This window comes from Pseudorasbora parva, chromosome 4 (genome assembly GCF_024679245.1).
Source record: "Pseudorasbora parva isolate DD20220531a chromosome 4, ASM2467924v1, whole genome shotgun sequence".
NCBI classification, from domain to species: domain Eukaryota; kingdom Metazoa; phylum Chordata; class Actinopteri; order Cypriniformes; family Gobionidae; genus Pseudorasbora; species Pseudorasbora parva.
In genome coordinates this window covers 38,574,850-38,589,489 of record NC_090175.1, presented here as the reverse complement: position 1 = coordinate 38,589,489, position 14,640 = coordinate 38,574,850, and the positions used below count along the sequence as shown (strand labels likewise).

Below are 14,640 nucleotides of genomic sequence, written 5' to 3'. Positions count from 1 at the left end.
AACTCGTCGGGTCACTGCTCTATTCACACTGCATGACTATCTGGGGTATCATTCAGTCACTGCTGTGTCCACACTGCACAATGGTTTGACGACAGAGGAGTTCACACTGCATGACTGAACAAGAGGAAGAATCGCCGACAACTCTCTCTCCCTCCCGTGCGCCAACTACGTTTCCCAAACACACGTGCGATGTGACAAGTAAACAACACGAGATCGCACGTGCGTCAGACCGGAGTTCTCGAGCGAGACTTGGAATTGTTATTAAAAATGATAAACTGCACAAAGTTTGCTTCAAATTGTATGTGCACTGATTTGTGGGGGAAAAAAAGAAAAAAAGATTATGGCGGAAGAAATTGTTGGCGAGACAGAGGGAGCCAGGATTGTGTTCTGCAAAGACAGTTTGAGGTAAATAAACAATTTTGTAATGTGCTGCTGCTGTGGCTGGATGTGCAAATGTTTGGTCTTTGTTTCTTTTTGATAGAATTGTAAATATATCTATTAAAATACTGAAATTATGCTCTATAACTCCTCCCTGAACCTCCTGCTGCCCTGTATCTCACTCTCTCATTGGCTGTCAGTGTAATTTTCAGTCAGAACGCTGGAGTTCTGAATCGCTGACAGGTCCAGATATTTAGCATGTGCGAAATTCAAACAATGAATAGCGTTTTGTCGCTAATGTTAAAGCAAGAGGCGTTGAAAAGCGGAGTGGCAACCATAGACAGTAAGAAATGGACTGAGCGATCCCATTGATGTCAACGGCGAAATAATGAAGTCAACCTAGGGGCACTCACTTCCTGATGGCTGAGCGAACTGCGCAGGCTCAGACTGAGCTTGACGACGTAGATGTGACGTGAGCCTCCTGTCTGACAGCTGTAGGTCTTCTAGTAGTTGTGGAAAGTGAAAGCTGAATCACGTTGTTTAAATATTTTCTCCCGTTGCTTTTGGCTCACTATGGGCTTCTCCCCATTCTTCCCCCTTGAATTTATCAGACTTTATGTCTCCACGTCCCCCCGACTGTCTCATAGACAGTAAAAGATTGCCTGCGAGCGTCTCCTCAGGTCTATACGGTAATTTCTCAACTGTGCGACAGTCGCGTTGGTTATGACGCAATCGTTAGCCTATTTTTACAAAAACAGCTTCTGCGGGGCGATAGTGTAAGATACAAGGTAATGGAGCCTTTTATGCTTTGTCGTGTTTCTTTAGAAATAAACAATGGACAAATGGAGTCTTTAAACGTCTCAGATGTAAAGTTATTCACTGTCAAAGTGACTCAAAAATGAATGGGAGTCAATGGGATGCTAACAGCAGGTGATGGCTTGGTTAGCAATGGCAGCCCCTAGGGGTGGAACGCTTTCCGAGCGCTAGATTACCCCCTTGGTGGCAACATGCTCTCATCTCCCGGCGGCGTGCGCAGTCACGTGGTACATGGAGCGCTCAATATTTCTAGAGCTGTGTCAATGCATTTGTAGTGATTTTTACTTTTGTCCACCCAAGGACACTAAGTAAGGTAGTGATTGGTACTCACGTCACCGCTGACGTTGTGAATTTGGATCACACGTCACTTAAGGTGTGGTTATGAGTACATCAGATGACCACCTTCCCCCCTCTTAGTTTGGGACACTAGTCAAGGCCTTTTACCTTGGCTGTATGAGAACACTCCGCACAGGAGGCTGCCCAGTCATTTATAATGAATGTAAAGGGGGGAGAGTTAGTCAGCTGATTTATCTGAAAGATTGGTGAGATTTCTAACTTGTAGAGCCTTTTCTGCTTTATCAGCACAAGGAAGACACAATAGTAATAAAAAAGATTTTATTAACAAAAGATAAACAGAACAATTAACACAACTACTAAATGAATACATTGAACGATAAAGGAATAAAGTGCGTAAAGTGCATAATATACATGTGAGTAAGTTAAGTGTGGCTATAGAAGAGTTATGTTATCTTATGGAAAGATAAACTGTTGTTTCTCTGAAACTAAGGTGAAGAACCTTATTATGTATCAAACAAATAAACGAAATATTATTTGTTATTAACTAGCATCAGTTATATTACCTCTAATGTAAATTAGAAAATCATATACTAATAATATACAACAATGCCAAGGTCTCTAGAAAGAGGTTTGGTTAAGTGATATTTACGTTCCACGTGGTTGAGTAAGCAGTCCGATGGTGATGAATCTTCCACTGGTTTTGCTGGGAGACAGTGCAGTGAAGAAAGGAGCTGGAATCCGTTTCAACAGCCTTGAACACGAAGATCTGTGGGATGCTGATCTCCTGGGGCACCAAAGGGTCCTAAAATCTGGAACACGCAGATGAGGCCCTGAAGTAGGTGCAGAAGGTCCTTAACCTGGAACACGCAGACGAAGGAACCTTGAAGTGAAGGTTTGCTCTCCTGAGCTTAACCTTGTTGCAAATGTCTCTGTGTGTCTTCTGCCTCTTTGGACCAGACACTCAGAAGTTGGTCAATCTGCTCTGTTCTCTTTAGCATGGAGACTCGGGACGTGCTGTAGTCGTCTCGCTGGACTAAAACTCTGAACGTAGTGTTGGTTAATGTCTCTTTCCCCACAGGCTGGAGGCTCAGAACATTGTCGTATCTGTCACTGCCTCACAAGCTGTAGATTCAGATCCTTGGATCTTGTGTTGTCTCTCTGGTTAAACCAGAGGCTCAGAACTTGGTTGCTCTGTCACAGTCTAATCCTCGGCGGACAGACTCAGAACTTGGTGAACTGTTTGTCTCTCGCATGGAGGAGACTCAGAACCTGATTGCTCTGTCACAGTCTAATCCTCAACGAACAGACTCAGAACAAGGAGTGTCTATTGAAAGGGTACCTTTATCCTTTTCCGAATAGGAGGAGATTGCAATTTGGCGCTTCTCCATTCCAGTGTTGCTATTGGCTGCTGGCATCAGAGAGGGCACACAGTGTGGCCCACCCTTCTTTCCCCTGTGGAACTCATTTGCATACTGTACACAGTTAGAAGTCTTTAAAGTGTCTTTAAAGTTCATCAATGCATTTCTCACTTTCCAAACCACCATCAGAATACCCTTGGCAATATACTAAACAAATAGACACCAAACATGCTGGAAAAAGATTGAACTGTCATGTGTTCATTCATCTGTTCATTAACAGCTGAGTTTGTGGAAGATGTTGCATTACAAATAGCTGTCACTGAGAATACTTATTTCTCTGAATAAGTATGAAATGGATGTGTGTAGTTTGCATCAGTCTAAAGGTTTCCGAACATAGTTGTGAATGGATTTGGATGGATCAGTTTTGGTCTTTCTTTGTTTCACCCACTACTGCTGAAGTCCCGAGGAATGTTTATGGCCGTCACAAATCAGGTCATTAGGGATCCATCTCTAGATGGGTGAAGGGCAGAAACTGCATGTGGACCAATGAGAAGTCTTGTCCTTCCTGGGCTTGGTACTAGAGGTCTTCTTCTTGCCCTCAAAGAGGTGTCTGGATGTTGTCCAAGCATCTTTATCTGATGGGTTGGACATCTTGTTTGTGCTAGTCCAACAAGATCCAATCAAAACGGAGCAAACCTTTGTCCACTGTTATGGGCAAAGAGGGGCCCGGCCATAAACTGGGCCCTGGAATTCTGCTGTCCACTACACATTTGAATGGCTTAACCGGACAACAGTTTCACTATACAGATGTTTGCAACAAGTTTTAGTAAAGAGTAGCCTACAGCTCGTGCATTGATTATTAAGTCAGCCATATTTACAGGATCGTTTTATTATGGAGAGTGATAGATGCAACATTGTTAACATTCATTTTATTCTTGTATTTAGCCCTCAGGTATTCCTTACTAATTGGTCAAACTCATAGCCTACTTATTGATGGTCAAATGTGACCATACACCGTAACTATTTTTCAGTTAAATAAGTGTTCTATATTTTAGTTTAATAATGTTTATGGAATATTTTGAAGAGATCTATAGGCTACTAAATTCTATTTGTGCAAAAATTATTGTCAGTTAATGACCACTTAAAATATATTTCTTCTAATATTTTTTATTATTTATATTTCAATTTGTGTAGTAATTAAGGTTAAAATAGCGAATTCCAATTCATAGTGGTAAATTAGAATCATTTAGTGGCTTAAAAAATAATAATGTTAATTTGTAATGCCATTATAGGTGCCTTATGGCTTTTGAATGTATCTAGTTGCTCAAAAACAGTGTTCCATTTGAATATTAGATCAAACACTAGATTTCTTTAAATGTGAAATTTTAAAACGTTAATAACTTATGCATCATATTAGGACTTAGTATCCTAATATTTTTAATGAATGATACTTATATAAGCATACACAAGTTAACATTAATGAATGCGAGCACATTTAATTTGACCCATGAAACGTTTAAAATAGTGCTAAGACAAAATAATGTTTCCTTATTATGTACAGTAAGCTATATACTACATATGAATTGATACTAAATTAGGTTCGAAATGCACCCCCCAATCATACAGCCCCTCCCAAAAAAAAAAAAATCTCACTCCAATCTGAACCTAAAAGTTGGCAACCCTGCTTAAGAGAACTTTATACAGTCGAGAAAGACGACACATCCCTGTATTAGGTCGTAAAGGGGCAGTAGGCGTTACTGCTGTCTGAAGTTCTGACATCACTTTTTAGGCCAAAACGTGGAAGTGAGTTAGCATTTTAGCACTTCCGCTTCCCTCGCTCAAAAGTCTATGGGTTTTTTGAATGGGTTTTTGCTAAATCGCCTGAAATAAGGTCTGTGGTTAACAAAGCCTCTAAATATTTTCAAGTTTTGATCTATGACATAAAACACACTAGTTATAACCTGCTTGTGATTTTTTAAAACTTTATTGTGTCTTAAAAACGGCGGTTGCTGACAAGTTGCTAAAAGGGACTACATCCTTTGGCCGGGACTTTAGACGTCATCGTGACAAACGGGAAATCTCACCAGCCCGCGTTTCATTCACTTTTGAATTCTGTAAGTAAATGTTTAATAAAAATACAAAACTAGCCCGCGTTTCAGCCTCACGTTCTTAGAAGTTTACCTTTCAGTTAATATACATAGTTATATATTTAGTCCTTTCAAATAGTGGTGTTTCCAAATATTGTTATACACAGAAATCTGTGATATTAAGGTAACCGATTACCAGTTCTTCATTTCTGTGGAGAGACTGTAGTGTTTTGTTTTGTCCTGAGATGGAACCACAAGTCGTCGAATGAAAGCTGCGCTGTTCTACATGTCCAGATTTATAGCGGTTCTCTCCTCGATATATGATCAATCGTCTAAGAAAAAGGACATACGATTGTAAATTGATATGGCTAGCTTACGTCGTGAGTGCTTCTGAGGTGGTAAAAGCACTTTTTTTCTGGCGAATTAGCAAATGGTATGCAAACACACAATCAAACATAATACAGTGTAAGATTCTTCAAAAGATTCTTTAAAGTCTATTTGGGGCACGATGATCAGGCATAATAGCCTAATCTTAATCACAAAGACAATAATATTAAGCTTTATATAAAATAACAAAATAATAAATAAAACATTAACAAACGAGAAAACAAATCTCAGAGAGGCACACAGAAACCCAATTAGTTTCTAACATTTTTGGAAAAAACGAATGGGCAATATTTCTCATGAAAAAGTGGATAAGTGTTCATACACAGCGCAGATCATAATGAGCGAACGTGTTTTTTAAATAAAGTATGAGGAAGCTTGATGATGACGTAGATCTGCGACTGTGTGCTGTAGACCGTTTATAGCTTACCGTTAGCATTTTATATCTGACGGCTTTATTTAGGCTTCAAACGGTATACATGTTGGATTCACTTGTAAAGATTATCTTGATAGACAAAACGTGTAAGGGTCATAACTCTTTGTTGAACACAGATCTTATTTTTTGCGATTGTCCAAAAGTCTATGGGGAAAATGCATAGGCTTTTGATCGAGGGAACCCATGCGGCGCTAACTTCCGGGTTGGCCTACAAAGTGACGTCATGACTTCGGCACTGTATGTTAAACAAAAGATAAGGACATCACTCACTGCTCTTGATTGAATAGTTTTGTAAGTTTTTAATAAGGATTAATCTTTAATTTAAACAGTTAAATATGCAGTTATCTTAAATTTGATAATTTATTCAATGTCTCTACCTAAAACTAATGTTAGACCTACCTGAAGCATTGCTTATTTTATTAGTATCTTTGCTCAATAGTATTTATTTGTGCTGCTGCTTGTATTTAAGTTATTTTTTCTTATTTTCTTTATTTTTATTAATCCTTTTTCCCCAGAACATAGCAAAATCAAGTGCTGCTCTGTAGTCCAAAAGTGGCTTGACCTAGGGAATGCGGCACCTGTAGCCCATTTCCTGCACATGCCTGTGCACGGTGGCTCTGAATGTTTCTACTCCAGACTCAGTCCACTGCTTCCGCAGGTCCCCCAAGGTCTGGAATCGGTCCTTCTCCACAATCTTCCTCAGGGTCCGGTCACCTCTTCTCGTTGTGCAGGGTTTTTTGCCACACTTTTTCCTTCCCACAGACTTCCCACTGAGGTGCCTTGATACAGCACTCTGGGAACAGCCTATTCGTTCAGAAATTTCTTTCTGCTTCTTACCCTCTCGCTTGAGGGTGTCAATGATGGCCTTCTGGACAGCAGTCAGGTCGACAGTCTTACCCATGATTGCGGTTTTGAGTAATGAACCAGGCTGGGAGTTTATAAAAGCCTCAGGAATCTTTTACAGGTGTTTAGAGTTAATTAGTTGATTCAGATGATTAGATTAATAGCTCGTTCAGAGAACCTTTTCATGATATGCTAATTTTTTGAGATAGGACTTTTGGGTTTTCATGAGCTGTATGCCAAAATCATCACTATTAAAACAATAAAAGACCTGAAATATTTCAGTTGGTATGCAATGAATGAAGTTTAATTTTTATCATTACATTATGGAAAACTTTATCACAATATGCTAATTTTTTAAGAAGGACCTGTATGCTTTCATATAGACAAACATATCTTTTCATATTGTTAAAGCAAACATAGGTAATCCTTCACAAAATGTATTTCATTTTGAGGTTGTTCTGTTTAAGTTGCGTTGGTACAAAATATCTAATTCAACCACTAGTAATATACTACTAATATATGTCTGACAAAAAATATGATGAATGAAAAAATGCCTTCATCTCTAAATCTGCACTGAAAATAGATTAATTTCAACATTACTAGCAACTAAAGTGCTTTTTCTGCTGAACTAAGATAAACAGTAACAATCAACGAACACAAACCCTCCTGGTAAACAAAACAGAAATCTCATAACATAATTTTATGTTCATTCACATGTATAGTCTCTACCTAACTAAATGTAGGTAGTATCTTCAGCACTGCTCTCTCTGTGCTTCAAATTTCACTGGTAAAAAATCATTAGCAATATCATCCAGAAACACAAACAGGCAAAAATAATGTGCCACCAGTGTTGGAAAAATGAAAAAGTGCACAAAATATTTTTCTCTTTATTTCAACTGTTCCTTTAAATCCAGAAAAATGTAAATAACCTCAAATAACATCTCACAAGGCTGAGCTGAGTTGAACTTAAAGATGGAATGGAAGCATAAAAATTCCTGGTTCCAAAAAAAATAAAAAATAAAAATAAAAAAGTGAATATAGCTACACTGTCTGAACTTCAGTGCATGTGAGAAATTGGCTCATTTATTTTCTGCACCCTTACCTCAGACTGCTGAGGATAAGGTGTCTTTAAAATGTGTATGGCTGAATCTGAATTCGCCCCTATACCCTAAATAGGGCATTATTTGAGGGGACAGCCATTTGCAGTGGTGTACGAAACCACAGTGGATATGTTTGAGTGCACTCATTCAATCACATGTTGCACCGCAATAACGAGTGTAAAGACGATGTACACACAACAGCTGTCCGACTTCACGCACTCGTTTTCATTCACTCCTTCAAGTGAACTATAATAGTGGACTAACATAGTGAATGTGGGTTAAGGGGCCAATTTCTGATTCAGCCTTTGTTTTGCATGCCGCTTTCTGCTCTCAGTCTCTTCACTGCAGGCGTGACTACGTGTCTAAACATATAGTAAGCAGAGTAACATAGCGTAAAAGGGGTCGCACACCGGACTGAAGCTCATGGGCGCGTCTCAGGATCTCAAACTGGATGCTCACATACGCGCGAGCTCAGTTTTTAATCGACTTCTGACAGAAGAGCTGCACAATGTATTACATTTATATTATATTTCCCTTAAATCGTCCATGTACATACTGATTTCACCCTGTGCTACAAGAGATACACACATCGTGCAGTACTTCTGTCAGAAGACGATTCAAAACTGAGCTTGCGTGCATGTGAGATACCTGAGACACGCCGCTGAGTTTCAGTCCGGTGTGCGACCCCTTTTACTGTTAATGCAACCGTGGCAACATAGGAAAAACGGATCTACTGAGCTGCCTGATATAAATGTGATTATTTATTTATTTATTTTAAATCGCATTTGGCATTTATTTATTTGATTGCGTCAAAAGGCTTCGCGGTCCGAATGGATGCATCTCGTGGTCCGGATCCGGACAGGAGTCTGCCAGTTGGCGACCCCTGGCCTAGACCAACAAGCCTGACTGGAAACACCTCCGGCTACGTGTGTACACATGTACAGTCACTGAATGTGGCCCTCTAAAAGATTGGGCAGGCTCTAGTTTTAATAGAAAATGTTTGCTGTCAGGAAGCTGCATTTCCTGGAAGGCAGCGACTTTGAGTATGGTCTGTACAAGGAAAAAAAAGCACTTGACCTTTGACTGAATCTGGGCTATGTTGTAGTACAGATAACCAACAGTATTTTTTTCAAAATCATACTAGTTTTGAGCTGGGCTCAACCCAGCCAGCTTGTTTTGAAACGGCTGGGCTTGTCGAGGATTTGAACCCGGGACCTCTCGCACCCTAAGCGAGAATCATACCCCTAGACCAACGAGCCTCTCCCGTATGCCATGTTTTATGTGCAACAGTAATTATTTAAAAACCACAACAGTTTTGAGTTGGCTTCGAGGAAGTTAGCTTGCTTTGAAACGGCTGGGCACGTCCGGGATTTGAACCCGGGACCTCTCGCACCCGAAGCGAGAATCATACCCCTAGACCAACGAGCCTGACCAGAACCACCTATGGCTACATGTGTACACATGTACAGTCACTTAATGTGGCCCTCTAAAAGAATGGGCAGGCACTAGTTTTAATAGAAAACGCTTGTCGTTAGGAAGCCGCATTTCCTGGAAGGCAGCGACTCTGAGTATGGCCTGTACAAGGAAAAAAAAACACAACCTTTGACTGAATCTGGGATATGTTGTAGTACAGATGAACAACAGTAATTATTTCAAAACCACAGTAGTTTTTATCTAAGCTCAACGTAGCCAGCTTGCTTTGAAACGGCTGGGCTCGTCCGGGGTTTGAACGCGGGACCTCTCGCACCCTAAGCGAGAATCATACCCCTAGACCAACGAGCCTGACTGCGAACACCAACAGCTACGTGTGTACACATGTACAGTCACTGAATGTTGCCCTCTAAAAGATTGGGCAGGCACTAATTTTAATAGAAAACGCTTGCCGTTAGGAAGCCGCATTTCCTGGAAGGCAGCGACTCTGAGTATGGTCTGTACAAGGAAAAAAACACTTGACCTTTGACTGAATCTGGGATATGTTGTAGTACAGATGAACAAAAGCAATTATTTCAAAACCTCAGCAGTTTTGAGGTGGGCTCAACGCAGCCAGCTTGCTATGAAACGACTGGGATCGTCTGGGATTTGAACCCGGGACCTCTCGCACCCTAAACGAGAATCCTACCCCTAGACCAACGAGCCTCTCCGGTATGCCATGTTTTGTGTGGGTACCACAAATTTAGTGAAGCTCACCTGTATAACGGAACGTGTTCTGTTGTCGAGATACTTAAGTGTAGATATTTGAGCAATGACTGTACAAAGAAACTCCAAGGACATGTATTTCTGTGCTCATCGTTTTAATTCAACTATGACTGATGTAAAATGGTTTGAATCCCAAAACCCCTGCAGAAAGTTCAATTTGGCCGAAGTATCAGCCTCTGATGCTAGAGAACGTGACATCAAGCACCATGTTGTCTGCAGCAAAAGTTCTGATATCAAATGGTTGTTAAAGCAAAGCAACCATCGGAAACAGTGTCAGAAAACCCTTGAACTCATTCTAAATGCTAGAGGGCTCAGTCGGGAATTGAATATAATTGAAATAGAAAGCGTTTGTTGTTAGGAAGCTACATTTCCTGCAAGGCAGCGACTCTGAGTATGGTCTGTACAAGGAAAAAAACACTTGACCTTTGACTGAATCTGGGCTATGTTGTAGTACAGATGAACAACAGTAATTTTTTCAAAAACACAACAGTTTTGAGTTGGCTTCGAGGAAGTTAGCTTGCTTTGAAACGGCTGGGCTCGTCCGGGTTTTGAACCCGGGACCTCTCGCACCCGAAGTGAGAATCATACCCCTAGACCAACGAGCCTGACTGCAAACACCAACAGCTATGTGTGTACACATGTACAGTCACTGAATGTTGCCCTCTAAAAGATTGGGCAGGCACTAATTTTAATAGAAAACGCTTGCCGTTAGGAAGCCGCATTTCCTGGAAGGCAGCGACTCTGAGTATGGTCTGTACAAGGAAAAAAAAAACACTTGACCTTTGATTGAATCTGGGCTATGTTGTAGTACAGATGAACAAAAGTAATTATTTCAAAACCTCAGCAGTTTTGAGGTGGGCTCAAAGCAGACAGCTTGCTATGAAACGACTGGGCTCGTACGGGATTTAAACCCGGGACCTCTCGCACCCTAAGCAAGAATCATACCCCTAGACCAACGAGCCTCTCCGGTATGCCATGTTTTGTGTGGGTACCACAAATTTAGTGAAGCTCACCTGTATAACGGAACGTGTTCTGTTGTCGAGATACTTAAGTGTAGATATTTGAGCTTCAAAAACTACTTCAAGGGATACTACAGATTGACGGCCACCTTTGCCGAACAAGGCCCGGTGGCCTAATGGATAAGGCATCAGCCTCCGGAGCTGAGGATTGTGGGTTCAAGTCCCACCTGGGTCGTCTTTGATGGGCTACCTTTAAGATGGCTTTGTGAGAGTTTCAAGGAGGATTTTTCAATGACTATATCCATGATGACCGCACGATTGGAATTATCATAATGATATTGGAATTGGAATTATCACTATGAAAGACGAATTTAAAAGAGAATTCCACAAAGTGTTTTTTTAACACAAGTCACAACAAAAGTAGCTGTCTACTCATCAAGACTGATTCTGCATCTTCAGCATCAATAAATTGTCTTCTGTCACTCATGCTTTGCCCATGAAGTCAACAGTGCCAATGAGAGCTTTTGCCATCTAATTGCAGAAAAACGCACGGCACACCAGTGAAGGGCTCTAAAAGTCAACAGCAGCATACAGACTATATCTTAGGCTTGACTTTGAACCATAAGGCATCAGCCTCCGTCCAAGGACGTGGTTGAATGAGCTAGCTCTAAGCAAAAGGTCAATGACTATACAAAGAAACTCCAAGGACATGTATTTCTGTGCTCATCGTTTTAATTCAACTATGACTGATGTAAAATGGTTTGAATCCCAAAACCCCTGCAGAAAGTTCAATTTGGCCGAAGTATCAGCCTCTGATGCTAGAGAACGTGACATCAAGCACCATGTTGTCTGCAGCAAAAGTTCTGATATCAAATGGTTGTTAAAGCAAAGCAACCATCGGAAACAGTGTCAGAAAACCCTTGAACTCATTCTAAATGCTAGAGGGCTCAGTCGGGAATTGAATATAATTGAAATAGAAAGCGTTTGTTGTTAGGAAGCCAAGGAAGTTAGCTTGCTTTGAAACGGCTGGGCTCGTCCAGGATTTGAACCCGGGACCTCTCGCACCCGAAGCGAGAATCATACCCCTAGACCAACGAGCCAGACCAGAATCACCTATGGCTACGTGTGTACACATGTACAGTCACTTAATGTGGCCCTCTAAAAGATTGGGCAGGCACTAGTTTTAATAGAAAACACTTGTCGTTAGGAAGCCGCATTTCCTGGAAGGCAGCGACTCTGAGTATGGCCTGCACAAGGAAAAAAAAAACACGACCTTTGACTCAATCTGGGATATGTTGTAGTACAGATGAACAACAGTAATTATTTCAAAACCACAGTAATTTTTATCTAAGCTCAACGTAGCCAGCTTGCTTTGAAACGGCTGGGCTCGTCCGGGATTTCAACCCGGGACCTCTCGCACCCTAAGCGAGAATCATACCCCTAGACCAACGAGCCTCTCCTATATGCCATGTTTTGTGTGGGTACCACAAATTTAGTGAAGCTCACCTGTATAACGGAACGTGTTCTGTTGTCGAGATACTTAAGTGTAGATATTTGAGCTTCAAAAACTACTTCAAGGGATACTACAGATTGACGGCCAACTCTGCCAAACAAGGCCCGGTGGCCTAATGGATAAGGCATCAGCCTCCGGAGCTGAGGATTGTGGGTTCAAGTCCCACCTGGGTCGTCTTTGATGGGCTACCTTTAAGATGGCTTTGTGAGAACTTCAAGGAGGATTTTTCAATGACTATATCCATGATGACCGCACGATTGGAATTATCATAATGATAACCATATATCACTATGAAAGACGAATTTAAAAGAGAATTCCACAAAGTGTTTTTTTAACACAAGTCACAACAAAAGTAGCTGTCTACTCATCAAGACTGATTCTGCATCTTCAGCATCAATAAATTGTCTTCTGCCACTCATGCTTTGCCCATGAAGTCAACAGTGCCAATGAGAGCTTTGGCCATCTAATTGCAGAAAAACGCACGGCACACCAGTGAAGGGCTCTAAAAGTCAACAGCAGCATACAGACTATATCTTAGGCTTGACTTTGAACCATAAGGCATCAGCCTCCGTCCAAGGACGTGGTTGAATGAGCTAGCTCTAAGCAAAAGGTCAATGACTGTACAAAGAAACTCCAAGGACATGTATTTCTGTGCTCATGGTTTTAATTCAACTATGACTGATGTAAAATGGTTTGAATCCCAAAACCCCTGCAGAAAGTTCAATTTGGCCGAAGTATCAGCCTCTGATGCTAGAGAACGTGACATCAAGCACCATGTTGTCTGCAGCAAAAGTTCTGATATCAAATGGTTGTTAAAGCAAAGCAACCATCGGAAACAGTGTCAGAAAACCCTTGAACTCATTCTAAATGCTAGAGGGCTCAGTCGGGAATTGAATATAATTGAAATAGAAAGCGTTTGTTGTTAGGAAGCCGAGGAAGTTAGCTTGCTTTGAAACGGCTGGGCTCGTCCGGAATTTGAACCCAGGACCTCTCCACCCGAAGCGAGAATCATACCCCTAGACCAACGAGCCAGACCAGAATCACCTATGGCTACGTGTGTACACATGTACAGTCACTTAATGTGGCCCTCTAAAAGATTGGGCAGGCACTAGTTTTAATAGAAAACACTTGTCGTTAGGAAGCCGCATTTCCTGGAAGGCAGCGACTCTGAGTATGGCCTGCACAAGCAAAAAAAAAACACGACCTTTGACTGAACCTGGGATATGTTGTAGTACAGATGAACAACAGTAATTATTTCAAAACCACAGTAGTTTTTATCTAAGCTTAACGTAGCCAGCTTGCTTTGAAACGGCTGGGCTCGTCCGGGATTTCAACCCGGGACCTCTCGCACCCTAAGCGAGAATCATACCCCTAGACCAACGAGCCTGACTGCGAACACCAACAGCTACGTGTGTACACATGTACAGTCACTGAATGTTGCCCTCTAAAAGATTGGGCAGGCACTAATTTTAATAGAAAACGCTTGCCGTTAGGAAGCCGCATTTCCTGGAAGGCAGCGACTCTGAGTATGGTCTGTACAAGGAAAAAAAAAACACTTGACCTTTGACTGAATCTGGGCTATGTTGTAGTACAGATGAACAAAAGTAATTATTTCAAAACCTCAGCAGTTTTGAGGTGGGCTCAACGCAGCCAGCTTGCTATGAAACGACTGGGCTCGTCCGGGATTTGAACCCGGGACCTCTCGCACCCTAAGCGAGAATCATACCCCTAGACCAACGAGCCTCTCCGGTATGCCATGTTTTGTGTGGGTACCACAAATTTAGTGAAGCTCACCTGTATAACGGAACGTGTTACGGGAACCTAATGGATAAGGCATCAGCCTCCGGAGCTGAGGATTGTGGGTTCAAGTCCCACCTGGGTCGTCTTTGATGGGCTCCCTTTAAGATGGCTTTGTGAGAATTTCAAGGAGGATTTTTCAATGACTATAACCATGATGACCGCACGATTGGAATTATCATAATGATAACCATATATCACTATGAAAGACGAATTTAAAAGAGAATTCCACAAAGTGTTTTTTTAACACAAGTCACAACAAAAGTAGCTGTCTACTCATCAAGACTGATTCTGCATCTTCAGCATCAATAAATTGTCTTCTGCCACTCATGCTTTGCCCATGAAGTCAACAGTGCCAATGAGAGCTTTGGCCATCTAATTGCAGAAAAACGCACGGCACACCAGTGAAGGGCTCTAAAAGTCAACAGCAGCATACAGACTATATCTTAGGCTTGACTTTGAACCATAAGGCATCA

General features: G+C 41.4%; 9 non-coding genes across 9 annotated transcripts; 2 read left to right on the top strand and 7 right to left on the bottom strand.

Moving 5' to 3' along the window:
- Positions 1-9,055: 9,055 nt before the first annotated feature.
- trnap-cgg (transfer RNA proline (anticodon CGG)) lies at positions 9,056-9,127 on the bottom strand. The gene has a single exon. It is a non-coding gene; the product is annotated as a tRNA-Pro (tRNA).
- Positions 9,128-9,409: 282 nt separating this feature from the next.
- trnap-agg (transfer RNA proline (anticodon AGG)) lies at positions 9,410-9,481 on the bottom strand. The gene has a single exon. It is a non-coding gene; the product is annotated as a tRNA-Pro (tRNA).
- A 947-nt stretch (positions 9,482-10,428) lies between these two features.
- On the bottom strand, positions 10,429-10,500 carry trnap-cgg (transfer RNA proline (anticodon CGG)). Its single transcript has one exon. It is a non-coding gene; the product is annotated as a tRNA-Pro (tRNA).
- A 516-nt stretch (positions 10,501-11,016) lies between these two features.
- Positions 11,017-11,089, top strand: trnar-ccg (transfer RNA arginine (anticodon CCG)). The gene has a single exon. It is a non-coding gene; the product is annotated as a tRNA-Arg (tRNA).
- Positions 11,090-11,882: 793 nt separating this feature from the next.
- trnap-cgg (transfer RNA proline (anticodon CGG)) lies at positions 11,883-11,954 on the bottom strand. Its single transcript has one exon. It is a non-coding gene; the product is annotated as a tRNA-Pro (tRNA).
- A 283-nt stretch (positions 11,955-12,237) lies between these two features.
- On the bottom strand, positions 12,238-12,309 carry trnap-agg (transfer RNA proline (anticodon AGG)). Its single transcript has one exon. It is a non-coding gene; the product is annotated as a tRNA-Pro (tRNA).
- A 159-nt stretch (positions 12,310-12,468) lies between these two features.
- trnar-ccg (transfer RNA arginine (anticodon CCG)) lies at positions 12,469-12,541 on the top strand. The gene has a single exon. It is a non-coding gene; the product is annotated as a tRNA-Arg (tRNA).
- A 1,140-nt stretch (positions 12,542-13,681) lies between these two features.
- trnap-agg (transfer RNA proline (anticodon AGG)) lies at positions 13,682-13,753 on the bottom strand. Its single transcript has one exon. It is a non-coding gene; the product is annotated as a tRNA-Pro (tRNA).
- A 285-nt stretch (positions 13,754-14,038) lies between these two features.
- Positions 14,039-14,110, bottom strand: trnap-agg (transfer RNA proline (anticodon AGG)). Its single transcript has one exon. It is a non-coding gene; the product is annotated as a tRNA-Pro (tRNA).
- Between the last annotated feature and the right edge of the window lie 530 nt (positions 14,111-14,640).